Genomic DNA, 27062 nt, shown 5'->3' with positions numbered 1-27062 from the left:
TAATACTTTTCTTAATAACTTTGGTACAAGTTCATATTCCATTTTTATATTAACACAAAACTGTCTGGCAAACCCTGAACTCAGTTTTCTATGGAATGCATTATAATCACACACTTTTGACCTAACACCCTAACCTAGTCAGTACTAGGTTATTTTCTATGAAAGTCTGAAACAAGCTGCTGGCTTTCTTTCTTGTGTGTTTCTTCTCAGAAATCTCTACATCAACCACACTGGAGAAGTTATTCAAGATGAGAAAAAATATATATGTAAAAAGTCTTGGTAATATTTTCAAGAGTTTTCTTTTTCTAAAGCTCTCTTTGCTTCTCGTATTGTCTTCTTTCCCATGACTACCCATTTCCAGCCTTTAATTTCTGATTTATTTATATTATCTTCTCAGTTTCTTCTCCCTAAAGTCGACCTGAATGTGTGCTTGCAACCTGATAAAAGATGTCAAACAAACAATAAAGATGGGGATTCTAAAGATGATCAGAAAAACATTCAGGTGTGGAGAATATATTATAGAAAACATTCCAAAATATTTGGTTATCTTTCTTTTTAGGTCTTTATTCTTAAGTAATTTCTACGCCCAACATGGGGCTCAAACTCACAACTTTGAGATCATACATGCTCTACCAACTGGAGCCAGCCAGGTACCTCAAAGATATTTGGTTATCTTACTCCAGAAGTTTCTTACCACCTTTCTCTAATCCTTACCCTTAACTTCATATCAATTTCCACAAGCCTAGAGTTTTCCATAAGGGACTTTTAAAATCTATTATCTTATTAAACTACTTTCATGGTGTGGGATCTTCCTTCTTTACTGGGGATGTAACCTCTTTAATTAGAAAGACCTCTCTTTGGAGTTATGAGTAGATTGCTTTAATAAATAATAAATGTATAGAAGTTTAAAACAACACTGAAATTTGCTCATTATTTGGATTTAGAATTAAGTCATCAATTTTAGGGGAAAATGCAGAAAGTTCACTTATTCATTTCTTGGGGTATGAAGGGAGGCATTCCATATGCAAGACCCTTCAAGATCCAGCACTATAGCCAAATCACAGGCTCTCTACCATACTTGTGTCTCTCCACAATCCCCTCTTCATTGTCCAGGGCTGCCTTTATGAACAAGGAGAATACTAATCTGTTTGTTCAAAATATTAATTTTACTATTTATTCTCATTTTTATAGCTTAAGTTCTCTGTCCCTATTAGATTTTATCCATCTTCACATATTCACTTTGAAATGCAAAATATACTTGAACAAGAAGCCACACTAATCCAGCAACTCTCAAATTTTATTAACCACAAAGGTCCAATGGGTAGGAAGCAGTGGTAGCTGGAAAGGTTTACAACATTAATCACCATAAGTCTCTTTAACGGTACCTAAATATAAGAAATATAAATACATATATAAAATTACTTAAGCATACATACAAATAGGAATAAAGACCATGCTTGCTACACAAATCAGTTTCAATACAAGTCTTCCTCTAAAGAGAAATTATAAATAGGCAATGTGTATCTTAAGCCTAATGCAACAGCTATAATTGTGCCTGACCAACTAAAACAAACACATCTCCATTCCAAAGTAATGAAGAAACAGCTTTATATTTATTTTTTTCTCACTAAGGTATAATTGACATGGAACTTTAATTTAGTTTCATTTGTACAACATATTTGATATTTGGATATATTGAGAAACGATCACCACAATAAACCTAGTTAACATCTATCACATCTATCATCACAATTTAAAAAATCTTTTTTCTTGTGATGAGAATTTTTAAGATCTACTCTCTTAGCAACTTTCATATATGCAATTCAGTATTACTAACTATAGTCCCCATACTATACATTATATCCCCATGGCTTCTGGAAGTTTGTACCTTTGGACCCGCTTCACTAATTTCACCCACTTCCACCCTCCCCTGCCTCTGGCTATCGCCAATCTCTTATTCGCTTTTATCTGTGAGTTGGGGTTTTTCTTGGTTTTTGTTTGTTTGTTCTAGATTCCACATATAAGATCATACAGTACTTGTCTTTGTCTTACTTGTTTTTCTTAGCACGATGCCCTCAAGGTCCATCCATGTTGTTGTAAATGACAAGACTGCATTCTTTTTATGAATATTCCATTATGTATACATACCACAATTTCTTTATCCATTCATGCATCCATTCATTTATCATTTCATGCATTAAACATTTAAGTTGTTTCCATACCTTAGCTATTATAAACAATGCTGCAATGAACATTGAGGTGCTTCTATCTTTCTGAATTAATGTTTTTGTTTTCTTCAGATAAATACCCAAGAGTGGAACTGCTAAATATATGGCAGTTCTATTTTTAATTTTTTGAGGAATTTCCACACTGTTTCTATAGTGGCTGCACCAATTTAGATTTCCACCAACAGTGCATGACGGTTTCTTTTTCTCCACATCCTCACCAATACTTATTTTTTGTCTTTTTTATAATAGCCATTCTAAGAGGTATGAGGTATTATCTCACCGGTTTTGATTTGCATCTCCCTGATAGGTGATGTTGAGCATATTTTCATTTACCTGTTGGCCATCTTATGTCTTTTTTGGGAAAATGTCTTCAGATCTTCTGCCCACTTTTTATTAGGATTGTTTGGTTTTCTGCTATTGAATTGTATGAGTTCTTTATAAATTTTGGATATTAACTCCTTATCAGATACACGATTTGTAAATATCTTCTCCCATCCAGCAGGCTTTTCGTTTTGTTAATGGCCACACTTTGAGACATTTGATTTCCTCACCCATGTTGAGGAACAAAAACAAAAACCACAATTTAAAAGATGCTTTTTAGATTGCTATATAAACATATAGTCATATTTTTCTGTCATCAAAGCCCCCCCCATTACTATAAAAACATCTACCTTAATTCATTCTGTTATTCATTCACCAAATGTTTAAGTACCTAGTATGTGCCAGGCACGAGAGAGACAGCAATGAACAAATGGTTTAGATCTGTGGTTAAAGGACAGACTGACCATAGACCCTGCATCTCAAAATCACACTGAAATGAAAGAAAGGGATTTTTTAAACAAAATCTACAACCCCAAAGGACAAAAGGTATGAATGAAAAATGCATTAACAGATAAGGATTTTTTTAAAGTGTCATAAGACAAAAAGCAGATGGCAATGCAGTAGCTGACTGAACAGAACCGAACAGAACAGAGAACTATATCCTCAATATTCCCAGGGAAATACGCTTAGAAGAAGCTGACACACCTTGTGGAGCAGCTCTGCATTGGAAAGTACCCGTTACCACAGAAAGTGGCATAGGTGGCACAAAAAAACTGTTAAACTGCCTGAAAATCTATCTCCAGAGCCCCTAGAACCCCACTCCACATCCCAGTCTCCCCTCTTCTGTGCAACCACATGAAAGCACACACTTCCCATTCCTTGAGCTATTATCCCACAGCCCAAGTCTGTGGCACAACTGAATCTGAGAAGCATCAACGTGAGACTATGAGTGCAAAGCTGAAAACAGGGAGAGTGACTGAATGTCTACACATTCCACATGAGAATCTAGCCTTCTCTACACTGCTTCCAAGGTGCCAGCAGCCTGGCATATGCTACTCAGGCAGGACTAAAATGTTCATATGCTCCAGTAACTAAAAAGCCCTAGAGGAAAAGTTTCTAGATTCAACATTTGATGGTACCCCAAGAAAAATGCTAGCTTGGTGCCCAATCATCTTGTTTACTAAAGCCCACCCACTATCAAGCCCAATCCAAGCACACAGAGCTTCTAATTAGCTTCTCGGTGCCTATTAAATATAAATGGTCAATTTCCCTGATAAAGTTCTTCAAAGGAATTAAAGCAAAGGCAATTTTGTAATTAAACATTAAGGAAAAGAATCAGAATTTATATCAAGGAACATCGCATGCATGGACTTAATAACATCTTTGCCCTTGTATCTATATAGTATTCCTCATTCACTGTACTCCAGGCTCACCATAACATAAATGTAAATGTTCTCTGGCCTTCTTCCTTTTCTTACTGAAAAGCCTAATAACCAAAGCAGTGCTTTGAATGCTCATAATAACTATGTTAAAAGATTCTTTCCTCCCAGGACTTTTCATCAAATACTATTGTGACCTGAAGTTTCATTTGAATTTTATAGAAGACTAAATAAAAGTTTTATAGCCAAAATTTACATTTCCAAAAAACAAAATAAAATTTGCATTTCCAAAGGAAATGGGACAGTAGAAACATCAGCACTAGAAAATCAGCTTAGTTTGATAATATCTGCATAACAGTCCTGATGTTAAATCTAATCTAGACTCATCTTTACTGGTCATTTGTTGGAAACTCTTACTACATTTTCCAAATAAGAAAAACTGAAAATTCTGTGTGAATGTGTGCATATATGTATATAAACACACTCCACAGGTATGCGCACATGTAAAACTCACATATGGCAGAAGTAACTGGATTTATGATTATTTCCCTCTTCTTGAGGCACCTACAGGAACAAATACAGAAACTGGGGTAACTAGGTTAATGATATGCATGATGTGTTTTATGTTTGGACTGTGCCAGAATGTCACAACTACTAGGGTGTCAGTGGCTAGAATGGGCAGTGGAAGTTCTAGTATTCTCTAGTCTTACCTGCTACTGCAGTGCTTTAGATACTTGTTTTATTCTCTGCAAAGATTATATTCTCCTAGGAGAATCTCATAGTTTCCTGACTACTATGCTTTCCACAAAGCCCAATACACATTTGGAAAATTAAATTCATTTACACTGTTTTGTGACATCAGGGAATTTCTTCTTTACTCATTTTAATATTTATTTGTATGATATATCTGCATAATTTTTTAAATAATCAAATGATTTTTTAAAGATTTTTTTTTATTTATTTGAGAGAAACAACAGCATGTGCACACAAGTGAGGGGAAGGGCAAATGGAGAGGGAGAGAGAGAATCTCCAGCAGACTCCCTCCTGGGCACGGAGCCCAAATCAGGGCTCAATCTCACAATCCTGAGATCATGAGCTGAACCAAAACCAAGAGTTGGACACTTAACCAACCAGACGCCCTTAAAATAATCAAATGCTTTTTTAAATGACAGTCGAACCCTGTACCACCCTTCATTAATCCATTACCATCTTCAGAGGTAGCCATTTTTAATTATTTTAAAGTTTTGTCAAGTACTTATTCTTTATATATCTAAATAATTTGAGGAAGTTGCTACTTTTGATTACCAATATTATACATTAAATCTTGATTGACTTCCTTTTAGGATAGATGAGAGTTTAGATGTCATAGCACCTCCAACTTATTTCTCCTCCCTTCATACTATCAAAATGTTATTTGAAAATCTGAGTTACAATAGACATTAACATTTGCTGATATGCAAACAGAATATTTTCCTTTCATGTATAAATTTTGGATTTCCTAGAATTAATAATTTACTTATTTTCAATTTTTAAAAATAACCATCAATGATTTTTTTTTTTTTAACCAGCTCACGAGATAGATCTTATATCTACAGGTATTTTATTTTGGAAGGTCAAATTTATCAACTACATTTTTATCTTAGAGTCATAGCTTTTGTTCTTCTAGCCCTCCCTGGAACAGTTACTTCATGGGTCTGCTACATGAAGCCAGCCTGAGACACGCCTTTATGACACCCATTCTGGAAATCCTCCTTTCTGCATTTCCTAAACCCTTTGTTTCCCATTTCACTGCTTCCTTTGTTTACTTCCTACTTTCCCAAGAACTGTTTGTCCAACTGCTTTTAAAGGAAGAATATATTTAAAAAATAAATAAAAATAAAGGAAGAATATAAGGGAAGTAAATTTTGAGTCCCTGTATGCTGGAATAAGTAATTATTCTGTCCTTTAATTGTCTTAGTTAAGAATTCTCCATTGAAAATAACTTTCTCTGAGAAGATGCTCTAACCCAGTGGTTCTCTAAGGTGAGGAATCATAAGGATCACCTGGAGTATCTGTTAAGCTACAGACAGCTGAATCCCAACTCCTGAGTCACCAATTCTGTAACCTGAGGTAGGTCCCAGAATTTGCATTTCTGGAGGAAGGAAAAAAGTAAAAGTAAATTGAGAACTTTAATTTCCAGACTCAAGGATTAGTGAAAAACCAAAAAGCTTCATTAACCACTGTGAAACAAACTCTATCTGCTACAGCCCCAGAGATGAGGTTTCTGAAAACTAAATCAAAGCCCAATCTTGTGGGTGTCTGTCATGGTGACTGTAGGAGAGAGAGAATTAGAAGCTTATAAGCATCAAGCCTATAAAATAGAAAGTAGCAGCCCCTCAATCAATTCCCAGACTTGTGCCAGTACACAGACCTAGAGTCCCTTGAGTAAAAGGAAGCCAGGTCCCATGAAAGGACCTTGCTACACAACCAAAAAGCTATACTATAAACCTTCCTCCTAGTCTTCCTCAAAAAACTGCAGCCAATTACCAGAGTGACTACACACTGGGGAAAAGGAAATAATCAGAATTTTGTGGGATTGCTGAATACGGCTTGAACTGGCACTCATTCCTGGAGACCCAAAAGGGTACCATGTTGCACCATTCAGAGTAGAGGCTTATGGAAATCATGTGATTGATGGGAGTTTGGGCTCAGTTCCAACTCCCACTGATCCCAGAACTCATGCCATCATTATCTTCTGAAATGTGGAGTTGCAAGAGACATACTCAGCAACAGGAAGATTCCCTCACTGGTTCCTTGATGTGTTTGGTCTATGATGGTTCTTTAAAAAAAAAAAAAGGTCAAGCACAAACTCCTAGTGCTATCTCTACCTATGAAAATAGTCAAACAAAAACAACACTTCATTTGTGCAGACATTGAGACACTGCAGAAATTAGGATCACCACCAAGGACTTAAAGGATGAAGGTGATCATAGCTAGCACATCCACATTCAACTTGCCTATCTGACCTTATAGAAAACAGATGGATTTTGTAGAGAACAGATGCTGTACCAGATGTGACTTCATTGCTGGAGTAAATCAACACATTCCTTGGCATCTGGCACACAGCTATTGATCTGGCAAATTGTTATTTTTTCCCTCTATATGTGTTAGCAAAGAACACCTGAGCAGTTTGCCTCCAGCTGGCACCCTACTGTCCTATCCCAGGGCAATCAACTCTCCATCACACTGTCATAATCTAGTCCACAGGGACCTCAACTGCCTCTCCACTCCACAGAATGCTATGCTTTCCATTACATGATGAATGAACAATAAACAGTACCTACTCTACTAATCTTGGTAAGATATATATGTGCTAGAGGGTGGGGAAAGATTCCCACAAAACTTCAAAGGCCTGCCATCTTTGTACATGTTCTAGGAGTCTTACGAGATGTCAAAATTGCTCTTCCAAGGTGATAGCTGGCTTTCCCTATCATTAAAAAATAAGCCCACCTGTTAGTAGGGCTTTTCAAATTTTGAAGGCATCATGTACCTTATATGGCATGTTATTCTAACCCTCATCAAGTAGCTTGAAAATCTGCCAGATTTGAGTGGGACATTCAAGTACAGGCTGCCATGGCAGCTGCTCTGCCACTTGGGTTGTAAGACCAGATCCACTGATGTTTTAGGTCTCTGTGACAGACAGGAATTCTGTACAGCATCTGACAGGGCTGCGAAAAGTGCATCACAGCATAGACCTTTAGAATTTTAGAACAAAGCTATGCAACAAGAGTATTCCACATGAATTTGTTGTGGACTTACCTTCTGAAGCCACAAAGTTGGGTATGTACAGAGCACTTCAACCTTAAACAGAAGTAGTATATATGAAATCAGGCCTGGCAAGTCCCAAGGGCACAGCTGGGTAACATGAGCAAGTGGCTCAGATTCCCAAAGCTCCTATTCTTGCTACAGTGATCCTCTCAAACTTCATCTGTGGTATTTTTTTTTTTTTTATGATAGTCACAGAGAGAGAGAGAGAGGCAGAGACATAGGCAGAGGGAGAAGCAGGCCCCATGCACCGGGAGCCTGATGTGGGATTCGATCCTGGGTCTCCAGGATCACGCCCTGGGCCAAAGGCAGGCGCCAAACTGCTGCGCCATCCAGGGATCCCTCTTTTTTTTTTTTTTAAAGACTTTATTTATTCATGAGAACACAGAGAGAGAGAGAGAGGCAGAGACAAAGACAGAGGGACCTTGCTACACAACCAAGAGGGAGAAGCAGGCTTCTGGTGGGGAATCCGATGTGGGACTCGATCCCAGGATCCTGGGATCAGGACCTAAGCCAAAGGCAGACACTCAGCCACTGAGCCACCCAGGCACCTCATCTGTGGTATTCTTAAAGAGAACAAAGTCTCCTGAGTTTTGTTAGGAAGTATAATGTCAAAGACGGTCTTAAGTTTTTTGAATATACATTAGCTTTCTAGAACTTCACAGTGATTCTATGAGATTATTAAGATTCCCATTTTAAGGATGAGGAAGCAACAATTACATGTCAACAAATTAGATAACTTAGAAGAAAAGGATAAATTCCTTAGAAACATATAACTTACCATGACTGAATCATATAGTAACAGAAAACCTGAACAGACCAATAATGAACATGGAGATTGAATCAGTCATCAAAAATCTCCCAGCAAATAAAAGCCCAGGATATTTTGCCCCAGGAATGTGACTTCACTGGTAAATTCTATCAGACATTTAAAGAATTAACACCAATCCGTCCCAAATTGCCCCAAAACCAAAGAGAAAGGAACACTTCCAAACTCATGTAGGAGGCTAACATTAGCCCTGATACCAAAGCCAGGCAAGGCTATAAATGTCTTTTCTTATAGTGTCTGCCCTATAGAGTGGTTCTGAGAATTAAATAACTCAAAGTGGATTATAAAATAATAATCACGGGATCCCTGGGTGGCGCAGCGGTTTGGCGCCTGCCTTTGGCCCAGGGCGCGATCCTGAAGACCCGGGATCGAATCCCACGTCGGGCTCCCGGTGCATGGAGCCTGCTTCCCCCTCTGCCTGTGTCTCTGCCTCATTCTCTCTCTCTCTCTCTGTGTGTGTGACTATCATAAATAAATAAAAATTTAAAAAAATAATAAAATAAAATAAAATAATAATCACAAACATTAAGTTAATCTATCATAGTGATACCAGAGATTATTCATCATACAGAGCGAAAAAAGTCAACCTGCAGAATGACATACAACATAGCTCCACTGTTACAGATGTATACAGATGTGTGTATATGTACTTGTGTATACACACATATAGACACATAAACAAACAGAAGAAAATACACCAAAATGACAAAAAAGGATTTCCTCGCAAGTGTTAAAATGAGAGTCCAAAATATATTTTCCTTATTTACTTCTGATTTTTGTAGAGGTTTTTTTTCACAGTAAATAAATACTGATCTTTATTAGTGTGTCACCTGCTTCCTGGGTAAAAGTCCTTGAGGACGCAGTTTATAGCCTATCTTCTTTATAACCTACAAGGCCCAACACAAAACGGTGCACTCTAGCGATGCTTAAAATGCAATAACCATTTATAGCACACTTCACCCATGGAGAGGAAGGGGAGCAGCAAACCATTCAGACCGTGGGCCATATCAACAGATAAGACTAGCCAGGACCTGGCTCAAGCTTCTCATGGATCCCATCAGAGACCTCTGACCACTCCAGGTCCCAGTTCACTGTATTACTCACTCTAAAGGTTGGCCCGGAGTCCACTGAGCCCAGGCTATTGAGAAGAGTTGAAGAGCTCAAGTTTGAACCAACTACTGCTCTAGAACTCTTCTGTTCCTTAATAAGTGAAGTAAACAGGTAAATAGCGACTGAGAAAGACTAAGAAAGGACTATTAGAATATTTCTAGGAACTTCATAAATGACAGAGCTGAATAAAAACAGGGGAGAATATGAAATATTGGCCTTACTCAGACTGTCTGCTTCTGTCTTGAAGAAAGTATAAATCTAAAAGAAAGGGGGAAAAACTAAGAGAAAGGAGAACTCTAGTCTTATTGCACAACTCTTTCCCATCCTGGACCAGAGGCTATGCTAGAGAAAAGGTCTCACACCATGTACTTCTCTGATACTTGCCACACTCAGCCAAAACGAGAATTTTACTTGGCCCCAAAGCCTTCTGCTCTTCACCCCTACCTTTCCTCTAATTCAGGAAAATAATTAAATGGAAAACAACGAGAGGAAAGAATGGTATGTCATACATAAATCCATATTCTTTGCCTTTTTTAGACTCTGACTACACATTTGGAGATTCCCATTAGAAAATAAGAGCGGTAAGCAAAGAACACACCAGGATGGAAACAAATATTCGGAGTATACTCGTGATTTCAGCTATGAAGTAGGTGGAACCAAAAATTAAAAACCGGGCAGTTGACCTCAGAGGTAATCCAAATTTCACCTTTATTTCATTAAAAACAAAAAGAGCAGTCATTTTCATTGGGCAACCTGCTTTACAACTAAAAAGAACAGTCCAGAGATAAATTTATGCCACTATATACCACTATAAAATGTCTACTTTTTTTTTATTGCTGAATTGTTATTTTTTAGTTTATCTGTAGGGAGAGTAAAAGGAAGCTTTGAACAAACTAACCAAAAGAAAATATGCAAAAATCAAGTGGAGTGGATGGAGTATGGAGGGCTTATTTACAGGTATTTTTATAAAGAAAAAAATCATTACTGAATCAAAATTTCACATATTTTCAAGGTATATCTAACTTAAAACCCATATGCAATAAAGAGAAAGGGAAAAAATGCTGTGTGCACATTTTAAATATGAACTATAAGCAGTGTTCTATTTATAATACTGTTCCATTCCCAATATATTTCTAATTCCAACCAGAATATTCACTACAAAAAAGGATTTTTTCTCACTAATGTTCAAAGGAACATTTAGTTCTTCCATGGACATTTAAAAAATGAGATTAGTAAGCATGAGGATTTATTTGCATTCATGCTACTTCTCCCCACAAATACAGAGAAATTAAATGTCAGCAAGGGTCTGTTTCAGAGGAGATTATTTTAAATGACTTCTGATGACAATTAAAACTGAAATTTAAGCAGCAAAAAAGGTCAGAATTTAATATAAAAGTAAATTAATTATAATTACAAACTAGGAAAATATATTTTTTAAGTGGTTAATAGAAGATTAACCTTCTGGAACCTTTCTAGAAATACAAGAAGGAAAAAAACGATGAGCCCCATAGGTGACAGGTTTTATTCATATTCCTTTTGTCTCTTATTTCTAATTCTTATTCCTTGGCTCACATTCATTAGGTCATTGTTCTACTTAGAATCTTTACCTGCCTTGAACCTATTATTGGGGAAAATGCAGGCCAATTTAATTTCATCAGCATTTTTGAACAATTCATAGATATGGTATTTACTACCACCAATGTTTCTCACATTGGTGGTTTGACTGTAAATTCAACATTTGGAAGGAAATACCAAGGCTTATTAAATAGTGAACCTAGACTCCTATTTAAATCATACTGCCTGGATCTATAGCTGCTTAGTTAAAGCTTGGAAATTCCATAAAAGAGAGATGTGACATTTCTTGGTGAGCACTGAATCCTTAAACTCAGTTAAGAGCCTCTCATATAGTATACATTCAATAAAACGCTACTGAGTCATTAACTTAAAAAATTCTGACATCATATTCATAAAGCAATGTCTCCTTTTATGCCCCGTTTATGACATCCTTTAAAAAAGAGTCTATTCTAAAGCATTGCCTTTAGAGTTCTTTACTGAAAGATTTGGTGTATCTTGTCTATTTTGGAAGCTAGCTACAGAGATTAGCATAGGAATACAAGAGACAAAATCATGTACCTACTGGAATCTGATCCTTAAGGAAGTCTTTCTGTCCTCTAGCTAATGAGCCAGAGGGTTGCTATAGTCTGAATGTTTGTGTCCCCTCCAAAAATTCAAATGTTGAAAACCTAATGGTCCAATGTGATAATATTAGTAGGTGGGGTCTTTGGGAAATGATTGGGTCATGATGGTGGAGCCCTCATGAATGGGATTCATACCCTTTAAAAGAGGCCAATGAGAGTATACAGTGAGAAATCAGCAATCTGCAATCTGGAAAAGGCCCCCCAACTCAACCATGCTGGCACCCTAATCTTGGATTTCCAGCCTCTAGAACTGAGAAAGAAGGCACCCCCCCCAAGTGGTATTTTGTTAGTAGCCCAAACAGACTAAGACAAGAAAAAATAGAAGAACACAATTATATTAAACTTATAGTCTAGAAATTATGTGAATGAGGGTATTAGGTCCATAAACTAGAAGAATATGAATCTAAGATTAAAACCCGAGGAGTACTAAAAATAAAATAGTAAAACTCAGAGCATGATAAAACTCTCAGACTTTAAACAGGAAGCTAGGGAAAAAGAATAGGGTTGAGGGTAGTTGGGGAAGTGCTTCGGCCTCCGTCTGCATGCTTCTCTATCTTCATTCCTGCCCCTGCCACCTATACCTCCATAAATCCTTGGACCTCAGCTGTTTGCCCAAATCTGACCCTAAAGAAATCAGAGATACCAGCTCCTCCAACCACTCCTTGACTCATATTACTTACCACCTTGTAGGGCATGGGATCTGCTTCCTACCAGCTTCCCAGAGTAACCCCTTAACCCCAATCTAAGGGTGAAGTAAAACAATACCTCCATGGGGTAAACTTCAGCCTGGGAGACATACAAGATATGTATGCTCTGCCCCTGAATGACCACCAGGCCTAGGGTGAGTTCTTTAAAGTCTAGAAGACTCACTTGAAGTTGTAGCCAGATCAGTAACACACCATTTGCTTTTCTTTCCTGTCTGTCCACCTTCCTATCCCCTCACTCTCACCACCCTGGGATTGCACTCGCCCATATAGCCTTCTATTATGTTAGCTTTGCCTCAGGCTATGATGTCTAGGACATCCCAGCTAAAAAACACAAAAGCACTGAAAAAAGAGAAACTAACCTAAAATGATACTATTGCCACTACTTTTCTTCCTAATTGTAGTTAATAATCTCATCATCCTTTTACTTCAACTCAAAACCTGGGAGTCAAATACCATTTCTTCTCATCCTTCTACCAGCACACCAAATCAGTCTACCTGCCAATTCCACCCCCCTCCCAAGTAGTTCTTTAACTGTTTTCTCTCCTCTTTACCCCCCATGCCATGTCTTCAGTCCAGGTAGGAGCAGACTAAATGGTCTCTCTGCCTCTGGTTTGTTCTCCCTTTATATTTTAATTTCAGCGTAGTTAGCATAGTGTTATATTAATTTCAGTTCTACAACACAGCGATTCAACAATTTTACATATTAGTCAGTGCTCATCAAGAGAAGTATATTCTTAATCCTCTTCTCCTATCTCACCTACCCTTGTACCCACCTCCCCTCTGGTAACCATCAGTTTGTTCTTTATAGTTAAGAATCTGTTTTTTGCTTTGTTCCTTTTTTTTCCACTTTGCTCATTTGTTTCTTAAATCCCATATATAAATGAAATCATATAGTATTTGTCTTTCTCTGACTGGCTTATTTCACTTAGCATTATACTTTCTAGATCCATTCAGGATCTAGATCCATCCAAGCTTGCAAATGGCAAGCTTTCATTTTTTTATGGCTGAATAATACTCTAATATATATATTATACACACCACATCTTCTTTATCCATTCATCTATTGATGGACACTTTGGCTGCTTCTATAATTTGGTTCTTATAAACAGTGCTGCAATAAATACAGGGGTACATAAATCCTTTCGAATTAGTGTTTTCACATTCTTTGGGTAAATACCCAGTAGTGCGATTACTGGATCATAAAGTAGTTCTATTTTTAATTTTTTGAGGAACCTCCATATTGTTTTCTGGAACAGCTGCACAGTTTGTATTCCCACCAATATAAGAGGGTTTCTTTTTCTCTGCATCCTCACCAACACCTGTTGTTTCTTGTGCTTTTTATCTTAGCCATTCTGACAGGTGTGAGTTGACATCTTATAGCGGTTTTGATTTGCATTTCCCCGATGATGAGCAATGTTGAGCATCTTTTCATGTGCCTGTTGGCCATCTGTATGTCTTCTTTGGAGAAATGTACATTCATGTCTTCTGCCCATTTTTAACTGGATAATTTGTGGGGGGGGGGTTGTGTTGATTTATCTAAGTTCTTTATATATTTTGGGTACTAACCCCTCGTTGGCTATATCTTTTTTTTTTTGTTCTTTTTTTTTAAATTTTTATTTATTTATGATAGTCACAGAGAGAGAGAGAGGCACAGAGACACAGGCAGAGGGAGAAGCAGGCTCCATGCACCGGGAGCCCGACGTGGGATTCGATCCCGGGTCTCCAGGATCGCGCCCTGGGCCAAAGGCAGGCGCCAAACCGCTGCGCCACCCAGGGATCCCTCGTTGGCTATATCATTTGTAAATATCTTCTCCCATTCTGTAGGTTGCCATTTAGTTTTGTTGATTGTTTCCTTTGCTGTGCAGCTTTTTATGTGGATGTTGTCCTCCCTTTTTAAATTCATGACCAACTGTGGCCAGATGAATAATATTTTAAAAATCACAATACTAATCATTTAAATACTTAATGGGCTCAACTACAGCAATGGTGGTCAACCTTTTTTTCCCCCCTCTTTTCAAAAAACCTGAGGGATCCAATATATTCATAAGAGTTCAGAGGACAAGGGAATATGTTAGGATGGTCACTCAAAAAATTGTATCAGAATTTCTGAAGGATGTGTGAGTAGTTAAGAAAAGCATCCTCCCTCTGCTCTCCCAAATTATAATATGCCCACTTGTTTTTCTTTTTTGCTGTTTTTATTGTTGTTTCTGACTAGTGCCTCTTTGTCCATCATCTGATAAAGACAGGGTTTCTGGGCCATGGAGGCAGTCATGTGACTACCAAGCACTCCATCTTCATGCAGTGACTATTCTGGGAATGGGCCCATGATGCCTGCTAGTTCCTCAACCTAGAGGGCCTTTCACATTTCAGTTAGGTCATTCATATACACTCTTACACATCCTTTAAGAAATCATTCTCTCCAGAAATCCTTCTCAAGGCTGCAAGTTGGCCTAAGTACTTTCTCTCTCTGCACTCCAGCTTTACTCTATGCACACCTTTAATGTGTTACAGTGACAGTATCTCCCCAAAAGCAAGTCATTTGTTAGGACTTGTTAGGAAGTTTTGTCAAGCTTTTAACTAAGGCCAGGTGGTGAGAGCAAACTGATTTTAAAAAGTGATTTGGGATTCTTTTGGGTTAAATACACTGTGTTACATACAACGACCCACCAAGTAAAATAACCATTTCTATGAAACCCTCTAATAAAGTAATAAAACTATCTCACATTTTCCAAGATTTAGAGATAATTTTACACTTAGAGAAAAGAAGGTACCAAAAAAGACAAAAAAGAAAAGAACATTTCCTTTTCTTAATCATCTACTTTTACATCCCATTTCCATATATTTCAAATGCTGACAACTCTTTAAGGATCTTTTAATCTAAATGATGAATATTTAGAGACCTAGTTAACTTAATAAGACATGATTCAGTCACTTTAAGTGTTATTTATGAAGACTTTAAAAACATGGAGAATTGCTTATAAAGTGAAATCATAAAAGCGGGATGTAATAGTGCTTCTATAGTATACTTATAACTGTCTCTCTCTCTCTCTCTCAAGGGAAATAATCACCCAAATGCTGTATAATATGTAAATTGTGGTAGGAATGTGGACTTTTCCTTTTCTTCCTGAATTTTTAATGTGTTTTTATTATTTCTACGAGAGAGTAAAAATAATCAAATTGAACCCCATGGAATAATTTCAATGCAGCTGAAAGAGAACACAAAGCCATGCCTCAATGAAATTCTAATATAGTAAAACCTCAGCCTATAAGAATCATTCATTGGAGCTGAGTAACCCAGCTAAACTGAGGTTAGCGAATGAATTTCACCATCTTTTCGACCTATTTTGACAAGTTCTATTCACTTTCCTAGCCTCTTTAGTTATGCTTCCATGTTGTTCAAGATGCAGATCAGATATGTAGGACATGGGGCTGAAGGACCCAGCTTCATGGTTGTTCTCCTACTGTACATCTGGAGAGCTCCCAAAAGACTGCAGAAAGACAGGTTTGGAATGGTTTGCTTTCCTTAGTAGGGCAGATGGTTGTCCTCAGGAGTTAGTGAACTGTATTTCCTGAAGCCCACACCAGGGGATGCATTTCAAGGAGGTTCTCACTGTGGCCTTTCATAGGCTAAAGCAGTGAAGAGAAGGTAGCTGGCTATTCAGCTCCAGCCTCCACCGCCCCAGCACTGCTTTTGATTGCTCCTCTTGCTCAAAGTATCTTCAGCCTCCACCCTCACCACCGCTGCTATTTCTTCTACTACAAGCTGCTGATGCTCTGGGAAGGTCTTCTCCATAACACTGGCTCTCTGCTCCTCTTTCCTCCCTCTTCTCCTGTGTCTTCTTCTACCTCCATCATTTCACTCATACTCTTTGATGTGATTCAAAGGATAAGACTTCTTAATATAAAGTCATTTGCTATCCTGTGCCTTGTACATGAAATACCTAATGAAAAATAGGCAAATCTGTAATATTACATAGGAACTTGCTACTCAAAGGGCAGTCTGTGGACCAGCAGCATCTGCATCACCTGCTGGCTTGTTAGAAATGCAGAACATCAGGCCCCAGATCTACTGAGAACCTGCATTTTAACAAGATCCTGAGATGGAAAAATAGAGATGTTAGTAAAGCCTCTGTGAACATATTTTTATACAGTTTTGACTTTTGAACCATTTAAGCATTTTATATATTCAAAAAACATTAAAGGGGTAAATAGGTAAAGTCTCAAAATTTAATACACAAAAAATAAATGAACCTGAAATCTATATGCCAAATTGATAATCACACTGAAGAAAGAATTTATCTTTTGAACATAGTACCCTATTGTATGCCCTTAAAGCACCCAATATTCAAGGGTGTCTCAGTGGCTCAGATGGTTAAGTGTCTGCCTTCAGCTCAGGTCATGATTTCCAGATCCTGGGATCCAGCCCCTGTTTCGGACTCCCTGATGAGCAGGGAGTCTGCTTCTCCCTCTCCCTCTGCCACTCCCCCTGGCTCGTGCTCACTCTTTCTCTCTAATGAATAAATAAAATCTTGAAAAAAAAAAAAAAAAGAACATCCTATATTCTAAGGACAAAAAAAAATCTGCAAAGAAACTCTGGACTTTAATTAGCATAATTGTTGTTAATAGTAATACTGCTATTTGATAAAATTATTTTGTGTATGTAACATAGGATAAAGCATTTATATATTTATTTCCCCTTCCCACCTAGTTCTAGCCACTGAAATGTCTAGAAGCCACCATACTCTAGACACAATGAGCATATTCAAGTCTTGGTTTCCAAACACCACTGACCATGAAAAGAAACCAAGGCTCCTTAGAAGGGTGGCTGACCCCAGGTCTGGGATAGGAAAAGTATGAGATGGGGCTAAAGTGTCTCAGAGAAGTAAGTGCTCAAGACTAATGAGGATTTGACAACCTCACTTCTCTCTCTAGAAGCTTTGAGGATCTTTTCTTTACACTTAGCAGTCTTCAATTTCATAAAAATTTGTCTAAACTTGAAGTTGTCTTCATCCACTTTGCTGAGCCCTCTGAATCTGAAGATTCAGATTGTGTCTCAGAGCACAAAAGAAGTTCCTATTATTAATTTGATCTTTTCAACTCTTCATTGACTCTGTCATATCTTTTGGAATCCTAAGTATGTAGATGCTGGACCAACTGGACTGAGCCTATCTCTTTGCCCTACTTGCAAGTTTGCCGCCTCTCTTTTTGCACTGTATGCTAGGAGATTCCCTTACAGTCATCTTTCAAATTGTCCATAGCACTATTTTAATTTCAGCAAACAAATATCTGATTTTCAAAAGTTCACCCTTATTCTTTAACTGTTCCCATTTTCCTGCATCCTGTTACTTTTCAGAGGTCATCTTAAAACATACTTCAAGTTTTCTCTTATGTACTCTCCTCAATTCCTTAATTCAGCTCTGCTTCTCCTAGGAACATCTGCTCTGTTTATGCTATCACTGCTGTTTCTTTTCCTACATTTAATGCATATTTCTGAGTAAAGGGCATGGTGACTTTTTCCTCTATGACTGATGTGGTTTCCCTCTGCTTTTCTGCTGGCCGGTGGCAGACAGTCCTGTGTGTGGAAATCCTGAATTTGTCAAAAGACTGACTTCATTTTAAGGTAAACAGGGGATGGGCCTTCAAACACCAAGAAGACAAGGGCTTTGTTTGGGGTATATGCACTGCCCTTCTCAGCGCCGAATCTCCACCAGGCAGCAGTTCCCTCAACTTCTTGAGAAAAGAAGAATCTGGTTTTCGGGGAACCTGTGTGGCTCAGGGATTGAGCGTCTGCCTTCATCTCAGGTTGTGATCCTAAGATCCTGGGATAGAGTCCTGCATCAGGCTCCCTGAAGGAGCCTCTGCCTCTCTCGTGAATAAATAAAATCTTAAAGAAAGAATCTAGTTTTCAATTCAGGTGTAAAATGATAGGCTGCTGTATTCCACACAGTAGGGTTGCAGGCAGAGGAAAACCAATGCAAGTGTGGGGCACAACCTAACTATTCATTTTACTTACTCCATTCATTGCACTTAGCACCATGATTCTTTCTCTTAAAAAACCTATTATGGCCAATGGAAGCTTGCAGAAAACAAAAAGTGATGAACTTTTCAAAAATCCTCAGGGGTAAAAGTATTCTCAATACTCATGCTTAAGAAATTACTGAACCCATCTGTGTTTATTCTTTCTTTTTTTAAAAATTTCTGTAAAATTTGAGATAGAAAAATCACTCTGCCATAAAAAAATGTTTCATTTCTCATTTTATAGACATGTACATTCTTGAGTTTCCCCTACAAGTTTGTTTTACCTTTAAGATATCTTCTGTTGGGGTACACCTGGGTGGCTCGGTCAGTTAAGTGTCTGCCGCTGGCTCAGGTCATGATCTCACACTGCTCCCTGCTCAGCTGGGAGTCTGGTTCTCCCTCTGCCTCTTCTCCCCCTCTTGCTTGTGTGCTCTCTCTCTCTGTTGCTCACTTGCTCTCTCTCAAATAAAGTCTTTAAAAAAAAAAAAAAAGATGTCTTCTATTCTTTGACATCTCTGGGCAGTAGCTATGTTTTGTTTTTTTTTAAATATAAGCATGAATTAAGGATGGCAAACATATGAGCATCTGCATAAATCAACCAGATACTCAATTTGTATTAAAACAAAGCCTTATGTGAAGACTGGCACTAGCTCAAATGTAGGATATAAAATAAAATTATTATAAAAATTCAATGAAAAAGAAGACAACTCTGATATTAATTATGCTAATTCAAAGTAAATTAAAAAAAAAAACATTTTTTACACAGTGATATCCAGTGGTACTCAGAAAATAATCCACAGACTTGTTCAACCTCCAACCTTCTATCTGAAACATAATAATATAAAAATGTATTTTATATATATATATGGCAACTTATATATATACATATTTATATATTTCTTTTTCAACCAAAGGAAAGTATTTGGTGTTCTGGAGCATTGCACGGAAATACTGTCTGCCCAAGTCACATTTCCTTCTCCTTTTGGTCTCTTTCCTGACAGTGGAGAACATAGCAGAAACCACTCTTGTGAGAACATTTCTCTGCAGGTTGTCATCGGAGTGAGCTAAAAGTAAGTATCTCCACCGCTATGATATTCCTATGGATCTGCAGCAGCCATGTGAATCTGTGCCAGCTTCAGAGTTGTCGATTTTTATCCCACAAAATTTGTTTGCGCCTGCTGCCCTGACCTGCAGGCCATCATTTATCACTCAGCAATGCTGTCTCTAGCCCCATCTCTCATCCTGTTACCTTTACTAATAACGAACACCAATTAATGTCGACTTTGTTTACTTCTATACATTACACACTTAACCAGTGCTGATATATTAGCCAAAAAACTATTCTGTAACTTCACAAATATTAATATAATTAACAACCCCAGAAGGTGGACATCATAATTGTCCTCATTGACAGAGGAGGAAGTTGAGCTACAAACCAGGCAACTTGCCCAAGGTCACACAGCTCAGGAAGAGCAGCTTTAGGATTAGCATCTGCGTAACCTGGCTCTAGTCTGTGAATCATCATCCCATCAGGGAGGAAAAAAAGTCTTTATTCTAGAACCAGGGAAAGAATTTAAGGAGTGCAATTATAGCTACCATTCCTTAAACACCCACCATGTATCAGACCTTCACATACATTAATCCTGACAAACCACCCCAAAGATAGAAGTTATTTTCCCATTTTTTTAAAGATTTTATTTATTTATTCATGACAGACACAGAGAGAGAGAGAGGCAGATACATAGGCATAGAAAGAAGCAGTCTCCTCGCGGGAAGCCCAGTGCAGGACTCGATCCCAGGACCCCAGGATCATGCCGAGATGAAGGCAGTTGTTCAATCACTGAGCCACCCGGGTGCCCCTTATTTTCCCATTTTGATGATAAATAAACAGAGGCTCAGAGCTCAACATGCCTCCAATCACACAAACAGTGTGAGAGCTGGAATTGGAACCCAGGGCACCCCAGCTCCAAAGTTCCTGCTCTTTATAAAATGCTTTGCTGCCTCCCTCACCACCCAAGGAAAAAGAAAGAGACTTTTATTCCATGTGATACAGCAATTTGTGATGTTAAAAATGCTGTCCTTAGATCTGACCTATGCTGCTGGGCTGATACCTTGAGGATTTTATTTTTAGACCAGCCTTCCCCAAAGGCTTCAATTTTTCTTCAGAACACCATCCCTTGGGGGCCAGAGGCAGCATGAGAGCAGACACTATGTTTTACATAGAATTGATGAAATGGCCAAAAAAAAAAAAAAAAAAAAAAGGTGGAGGGGGAGAGCAGTAACTAAAGCAAGGAGTAAAATCCTAACTTCACAGTTAAAAAAGCCAAAGTAACCCTGACATGATAAGGAAAATTTCACTATCCCTTATCCTCAGACACTGCTTTCAAAATGTTGATTAAAAATTAAACTGGATGATTTCTTGGAATCCAAATACTTGGTTAGAGTTGGGTAAACTATGTGAATGGAGAATGCTTTAAATTTTTAAAATTTTTATGGGCACGCTTCAGAACTATGCAGTCTAAAACTGCCTTACCCTTAGACTCTTCCAAAATGCAACTGGTAAGGTTGCCATTCAGCATTTATACACTTCCAGGAATGACATTAACTTAACTTCATGTGATTGGAAGGTAAGACATTTACTCCCCTCCCTTTTACGTCTGTGGAGGTTTCTGTAGAAATACTTATCCCCAGGGAATGCGGTGTATCACAAAGGAAAATTTGATCCTAAGTTAGGGATTTAGATGGATGTGAAAAAGGACTCAAAAATGGGATACCTCATGACCTAGACTTGAGGCCATACTCCTAGATGAAATAATAAAAAACAAGAACTAAAGAAATTTTTCATGATTAATCACTGAACACAGCATGACACAGAAAACAATCTTCCAGAGCTCCTGTCTCCTATTTCTACATGACTGCTTAATATATCACGTTAATATGGGCTGTTCTGTGCACCAGATACCAAGAAAGAATACAAAAGTAAAGGAGATAGAATCCTTGCTTTCTAAAGTGTTGAAACATTATAAAGAACAATAGAAAGGCCAATTATTAAGTCCATTAAGGCAATAACCCTTTATCTTCAGATGCATGAATTCTTGAGATCAATGACAAGAGTGGGGGTGGGTGGGAGGATTGGAGAAACAGGTGAAAGGAATTAAGAGTACTTATGAGTCCCGAGCAATGTACAGAATTGCTAAATCACTATACTTACACGTGAAACTAACATAACACTATGCTAACTCTACTGGAATTGAAATTTAAAACTTAATAAATTTTAAATTCTTTTTAAATGGATGAGAAATAATGGAGATTAAAAAGATAACTCATAAACAGAAGATGCAAAAAAACAACAAAAAAAATCAACCAGCATTTCAAACAGTGCTCAGTTTCACTAAAATAAAAATTTTAATTAAAATAAAAAAAGAGTGTTATCAAAAAAAAAAAAAAAAAAAAAAAAAAAAGAGTGTTATCTTTTGCCTAACAAATTTTCAAAGGTTTAAAAAAGATGGAAAGAGTCCTAGGAAACTGATACTCCACCAGTGGAAATGCAACCTTACAGTATTTCAGCATGCTCTCTCAACAACCTTAAAAATACTCCCAGGGACTTCCTTTCCTGGCAAAGATAGACAAGCTTGTGGCAGACCAATGTTCCCACCAAGAACAACTGAAAAGGCTGGATAGGTGTTTTAAAAACTTTTCTGAAGCATCTAAGAGCTACCAAAGCAAGGAGAACTTGAGAGGTCAAGACCTCAGACAGAAGGAAGCATGGAAATGTGATGCAGCTTTGCCTCCAATGAGACTTTTCCCTTGAGGTATGAGCCAGTGTTGAAATGTCAGCTCAGAGGTTTTTCTCAAGGCAGCTGAAAAGTGGCAGCTGAAAGGCTTAACAGCAGCTGAGAAGCTTCAAGTTGGGTAAGAGAGGCAGCTGGGAGGCTGAGAAGCTGAGCAGGGCACAGTGTGTACCAGTGTCCAGCGCTGGAAGCTGTGTTCAGGGCTCACAGGAGGGTCAGGTGGTCAGAAGGACTTCCAAAGGACTTCATTCTTGGACTGGGCATGGACGGGAAATCGAAGAGCTCTCAGAACAGCCAAACGCCAACCTAATTAGCTCAAGTTTAGGTTTCTTAATTAAGTTTCCAAATGAAGTTTATTTTTTGAGACACAAATGGGACATCAAAAGCCTGAGCTATGAAGAAAAGATTGATAAGTTGGCCAGAAGGCATCATTATGAAAATGAAAAGGCAAGTCAAAAAGAAGGCATTTGCAATCACATAATTGACAAAAGACTCATACCCTGAATATCTATACATATTTTCATGCTGATAACTTATTTTTAAGATTTCATTTATTTATGTGACAGAGAGAGAGCAAGAGAACACAAGCAGGGGGAGTAACAGGGAGAGGGAGAAGCAGACTCCCTGCCCCTGTGAGGCTCGATGCCAGGACCCAGGGATCGTGACCTGAGCTAAATGCAGACGTTTAACTGACTGAGCTACCCAGGCCTCCCCAAACTGGTAAATTTTTAAGAAAAACTGCACAAACACATCCAGTTGAGAAATGAGCAAAGGATCTGAACCAAACTTCACGAAGGATGATACCCACATGGCAACACACACACACACACACACACACACACACACACACCAAAAACAGGTGCTGTCCCTCATTATTCATCAGGGAAATGCAAATAAATAAATAAATGCAAATAAATAAATAAATGCGAATAAAAACCATAAAGAGACAAATCTAACAGAATGGCTAAAATTAAAAAGACAGAAAATAGTGAGTGCTGGTCACAATGAGGTGCAAATGGAACTTTCATATGTGGCTGCTGGGAGTGGACATTGGTAACTGTCTGTGGAAAACAGTGTGCCATTTACGGTAAATTTGCAGTTATGTCTGCTCTATGACCCAGCAACCCCACTCCTGAGTATGTGCTGAACAGAAATGTTCACATTTCTGCACCACAAGTCAAGTACAGGTATACTTCTAGTAGCACTATTTGAAATAGCCAAACATTAGAACAGCAAAAATGTCCATCAGTGGTAGCACTGAGCAACATGGTATGTTTATATAATGAAATACCGCACAAACATGAAAATCAACAAGCTACTACCATGTGCCACGAGGACAAATCTCATAAATACAATACTGAACAAAAGATACAGACACAAAAATATATATACAGTATTACTTCATTTATATAAAATTCAAAATCAGGCAAAACGAATCTTTGGTGTTAGGAGTTTTTGGTTACCTTTGGGGAGGAATAGAATTAATGACTGGGAATAACCCTCTAGAAGGTTCTGGGGTTCCTGGCATGCTAGTAACATCCATGATGGTTCCACACATGTATTAATTTTTTCAAATTTCACTGAGCTATGCCCCTGATTTGTATTTCTTCCTGCTTATATATATATACACATATATATATATAAGCAGGAAGAAATACAAATATATATATACATACATATATATATTCTTAATTTCCATTAAAAATAAATGTTTGTAAAGCATTTACTTCTCAGAATCCATTCCTAAGAAATATTTCCAAATACCCTTTAAAAGTTCAAGTAGTTAAAATATATATATAAAATCTTCCAGATATTGGGTTAGGCATCAGAGATATGGCACAAAAAACAAACGAGTCCATAAGAGAAAAAACTGACAAATTGGCCCTCATCAAAACTCAAAATTTTTGCAATTCAGATAACATAATTAAGAAAATGAAAAGCCAAGAAACAGACTGAAAGTATTTGCAAAACAGATCAAATAAAAGACTTGTACCCAGAATGTACAAGGAATACTCACAACTTAGTAATATTCAAACCTAATTGAGAAATGGGTAAGATTCGAACAGACATTTCAGCAAAGAAGACATACAAATATCTAACAAGTGTATGAGAGGATGTTCAATATCACTGTCATTAGGGAAATGCATATTAAAATCACTCTGAAATACTTCACATCCACTAGAATGACTAATAAATATGACAGACAACAAATGTTGGTAAGGATATGGAGAAATAGGAACGCTCAGATATTGCTGATGGGAATGTCAAATGGTAGAACCATTTTGGAAAAGAGTTTGGCAGCTTCCCAAATAGTCAAACACAAAACTCCCAATACAACTCAGCCATTCTATTCCTAGGTGTTGGCCCAAGGGAAATGAAAATGTGTGTCCACACAAAGACTTGTACAGGAACATTATTCTTAATAGTACAAACCTGGAAACCACCTAAATGTCCATCAGCTGATGAACAGATGAACAAAATGTATTATACCCTACAATGGAATACTGTTCAGCAATAAAAAGTAATAAAGTACTGACATATGCTATGTCATGGATGGACCTCAAAAATATTATGGTAAGCAAAAGAAATTAGTCTCAAGAAACCACATATTACATAATTTCACATATATTGTTCCGAAAGTAGACAGCAGGGCTAGGGATAGGATGGGGGATTAATTGTAAATGGGTATGAGGGAGCTTATCTGGGGGAAGAAAATGTTCTAAAATCAATTATGCTGATGGTTGTACCACTTGGTAAAATTACTGAATACCACTGAATTATGCACTTGAAATGGCTGAATTTTATGAAATGTTAAATATATCTCAACAAAACTGTTAAAAATTTTCATATACACAACAGCAAGAAAATAAAGCTAACCTGAAGGTTCACATTTATGAAACAGTTTGAGCTAATTATATGATTTATATCATAGAGTGTTGTAGAGCCACTAAAACTATTTTTGAAGAGTATTTAATGACACAAGAAAATATTATGCAAATATATTGAGGGAAGAAAATAGACTACAAAGCTGTATACACAATATACTGTCGCTAGATCTTTTTAAATTTTCAAGAGTTGGAAAGAAACACATCAAAATACGAACAGATGTTTCTGACCAGTTAGATTCTTAGAAATACTTTTTTTCGTGTTTTCTGTATTTTCCAAATCTTATAAGTTTTCCTATATTCAAGAAAAAATTCTAAAAAAAAGGGAAAAATTCTGCTTGAATATTTTCATATACTTTAAAAATATATAATATTATTAGTTCTTTTCAATGATCATAAAATATACTTCTTTTTTTAAGACACATTTCTAAAAAACAATATTCCTTAGGAAAGATATTAAGAAAGCAAAATAAGCATCCTCCTATTTCATCATGCCTATTGTCCATGGCTAAAACATAATACAATATTTAAAACTTTAGAAACTGATGGGAATTACTCAAGTGTACTGTATCCCTTAGGCAAGTATTTCTGCTATTAGCAAGAAATGTACTCTCATTGGTAAAGGGTACAGCAGACTTATGAGTAGACTAGAATCTTGTTATCCCCAAAGCCACAAACATTAAATATGATAGTTCATCTACTAACTATTTCTTAAAAGCATCCCATATTTTGGGGCAGCCTGGGTGGCTCAGCGGTTTAGCGCCGCCTTCAGCCCAGGGCGTGATCCTGGAGACCCGGGATTGAGTCCCATGTTAGTTAGGCTCTCTGCATGCAGCCTGCTTCTCCCTCTGCCTGTCTCTCTCATTCTCTCTCTCTCTCTCTCTCATAAATAAATAAAATCTTAAAAAAAAAAAAGTATCCCATTATTTCCTCCAATTATCTACCTATTAAACTAAAAAACAAAAAACAGTGCCTACCTTGCCACATTAATCTCTAGATCACCTTTCTGGTTTCCACAAACATCACCTAGGAATCAATGCAATTTCAAAGCAAACAAAAACAAACAAAAAATCTGCCTATTTTTGTTTATTTTTATGCTATTCCACAAGAATTTGCTTTTTTTTTAATCCCACTTTAGTATCACCTGTTTTCTGGATACAGCTCAACTAGCTGCTCTACTCTTTAACGCTGTTTTCTTAAGTAACTGTGCCCATTTGATCCCATATTCCTATGGTATATTTAATTTAATTTTTCATTAATAGTCACAATGTTAGCACAATGAGAGTTTGTTTCCAAGGCCTTCAAATAAATTTATCAAATCAAAGCTTTAATGTTTTCCACCATCATATTGGTGTTTCTTCTAAAATTTCTGGTACTCTCGTCTCCACTGCCTCTTATTACAAATGATTTTGGCATTTCCTATGGAGGTAATAAGTTAGGGCCATCATAAGCTTTCGCTGAGCATTTCCATGCTCTTCCTCTAGATACTCACTATGTCCTCCACAACACAAGCACTTCAGTGACCTTTGGGATACTACTCCATCACCCTTGCAAAATGACTATTTTCCATATCTCGCCCCAAACTGAATTTAAATCTGTTTCTCACTTCAAGATTCTACACTATGATTTTGACATACCTTTGTTTCTCTTCCTCTGACCTCCTCCACTCCAGTTTCTGATCCCTTTATTCAGAACAGTGACTTTAATAGTCTCTTTTCACAACTAAAGAGATACAGCTTCTCTTGTTCTTTCATTGCTTCAAGCCTGTTAGAAGTCTCTATATTCCTTCCTA

At 37.4% G+C, this 27062-nt stretch overlaps 1 protein-coding gene across 2 annotated transcripts in view; it reads right to left on the bottom strand.

The window, feature by feature from the left end:
• GPR63 (G protein-coupled receptor 63) overlaps positions 1–27062 on the bottom strand; it is a 49649-nt gene that overhangs the window by 5923 nt on the left and 16664 nt on the right. The window contains exon 1 of one of the 2 annotated variants that reach the window (XM_072832019.1): positions 2562–3665. The exons of the other annotated variant lie outside the window; for it this stretch is intronic. The gene's annotated coding sequence lies outside the window, so the exon portion shown is untranslated. Of the gene's footprint in view, positions 1–2561; positions 3666–27062 lie in introns of those variants that run through there. 2 annotated transcript variants of the gene reach the window in all.

This window comes from Canis lupus, chromosome 7, assembly GCF_048164855.1.
Source record: "Canis lupus baileyi chromosome 7, mCanLup2.hap1, whole genome shotgun sequence".
NCBI lineage: Eukaryota > Metazoa > Chordata > Mammalia > Carnivora > Canidae > Canis > Canis lupus.
Note: the sequence above shows the minus strand (reverse complement) of the source record. Positions and strands in the feature narration are given on the sequence as shown.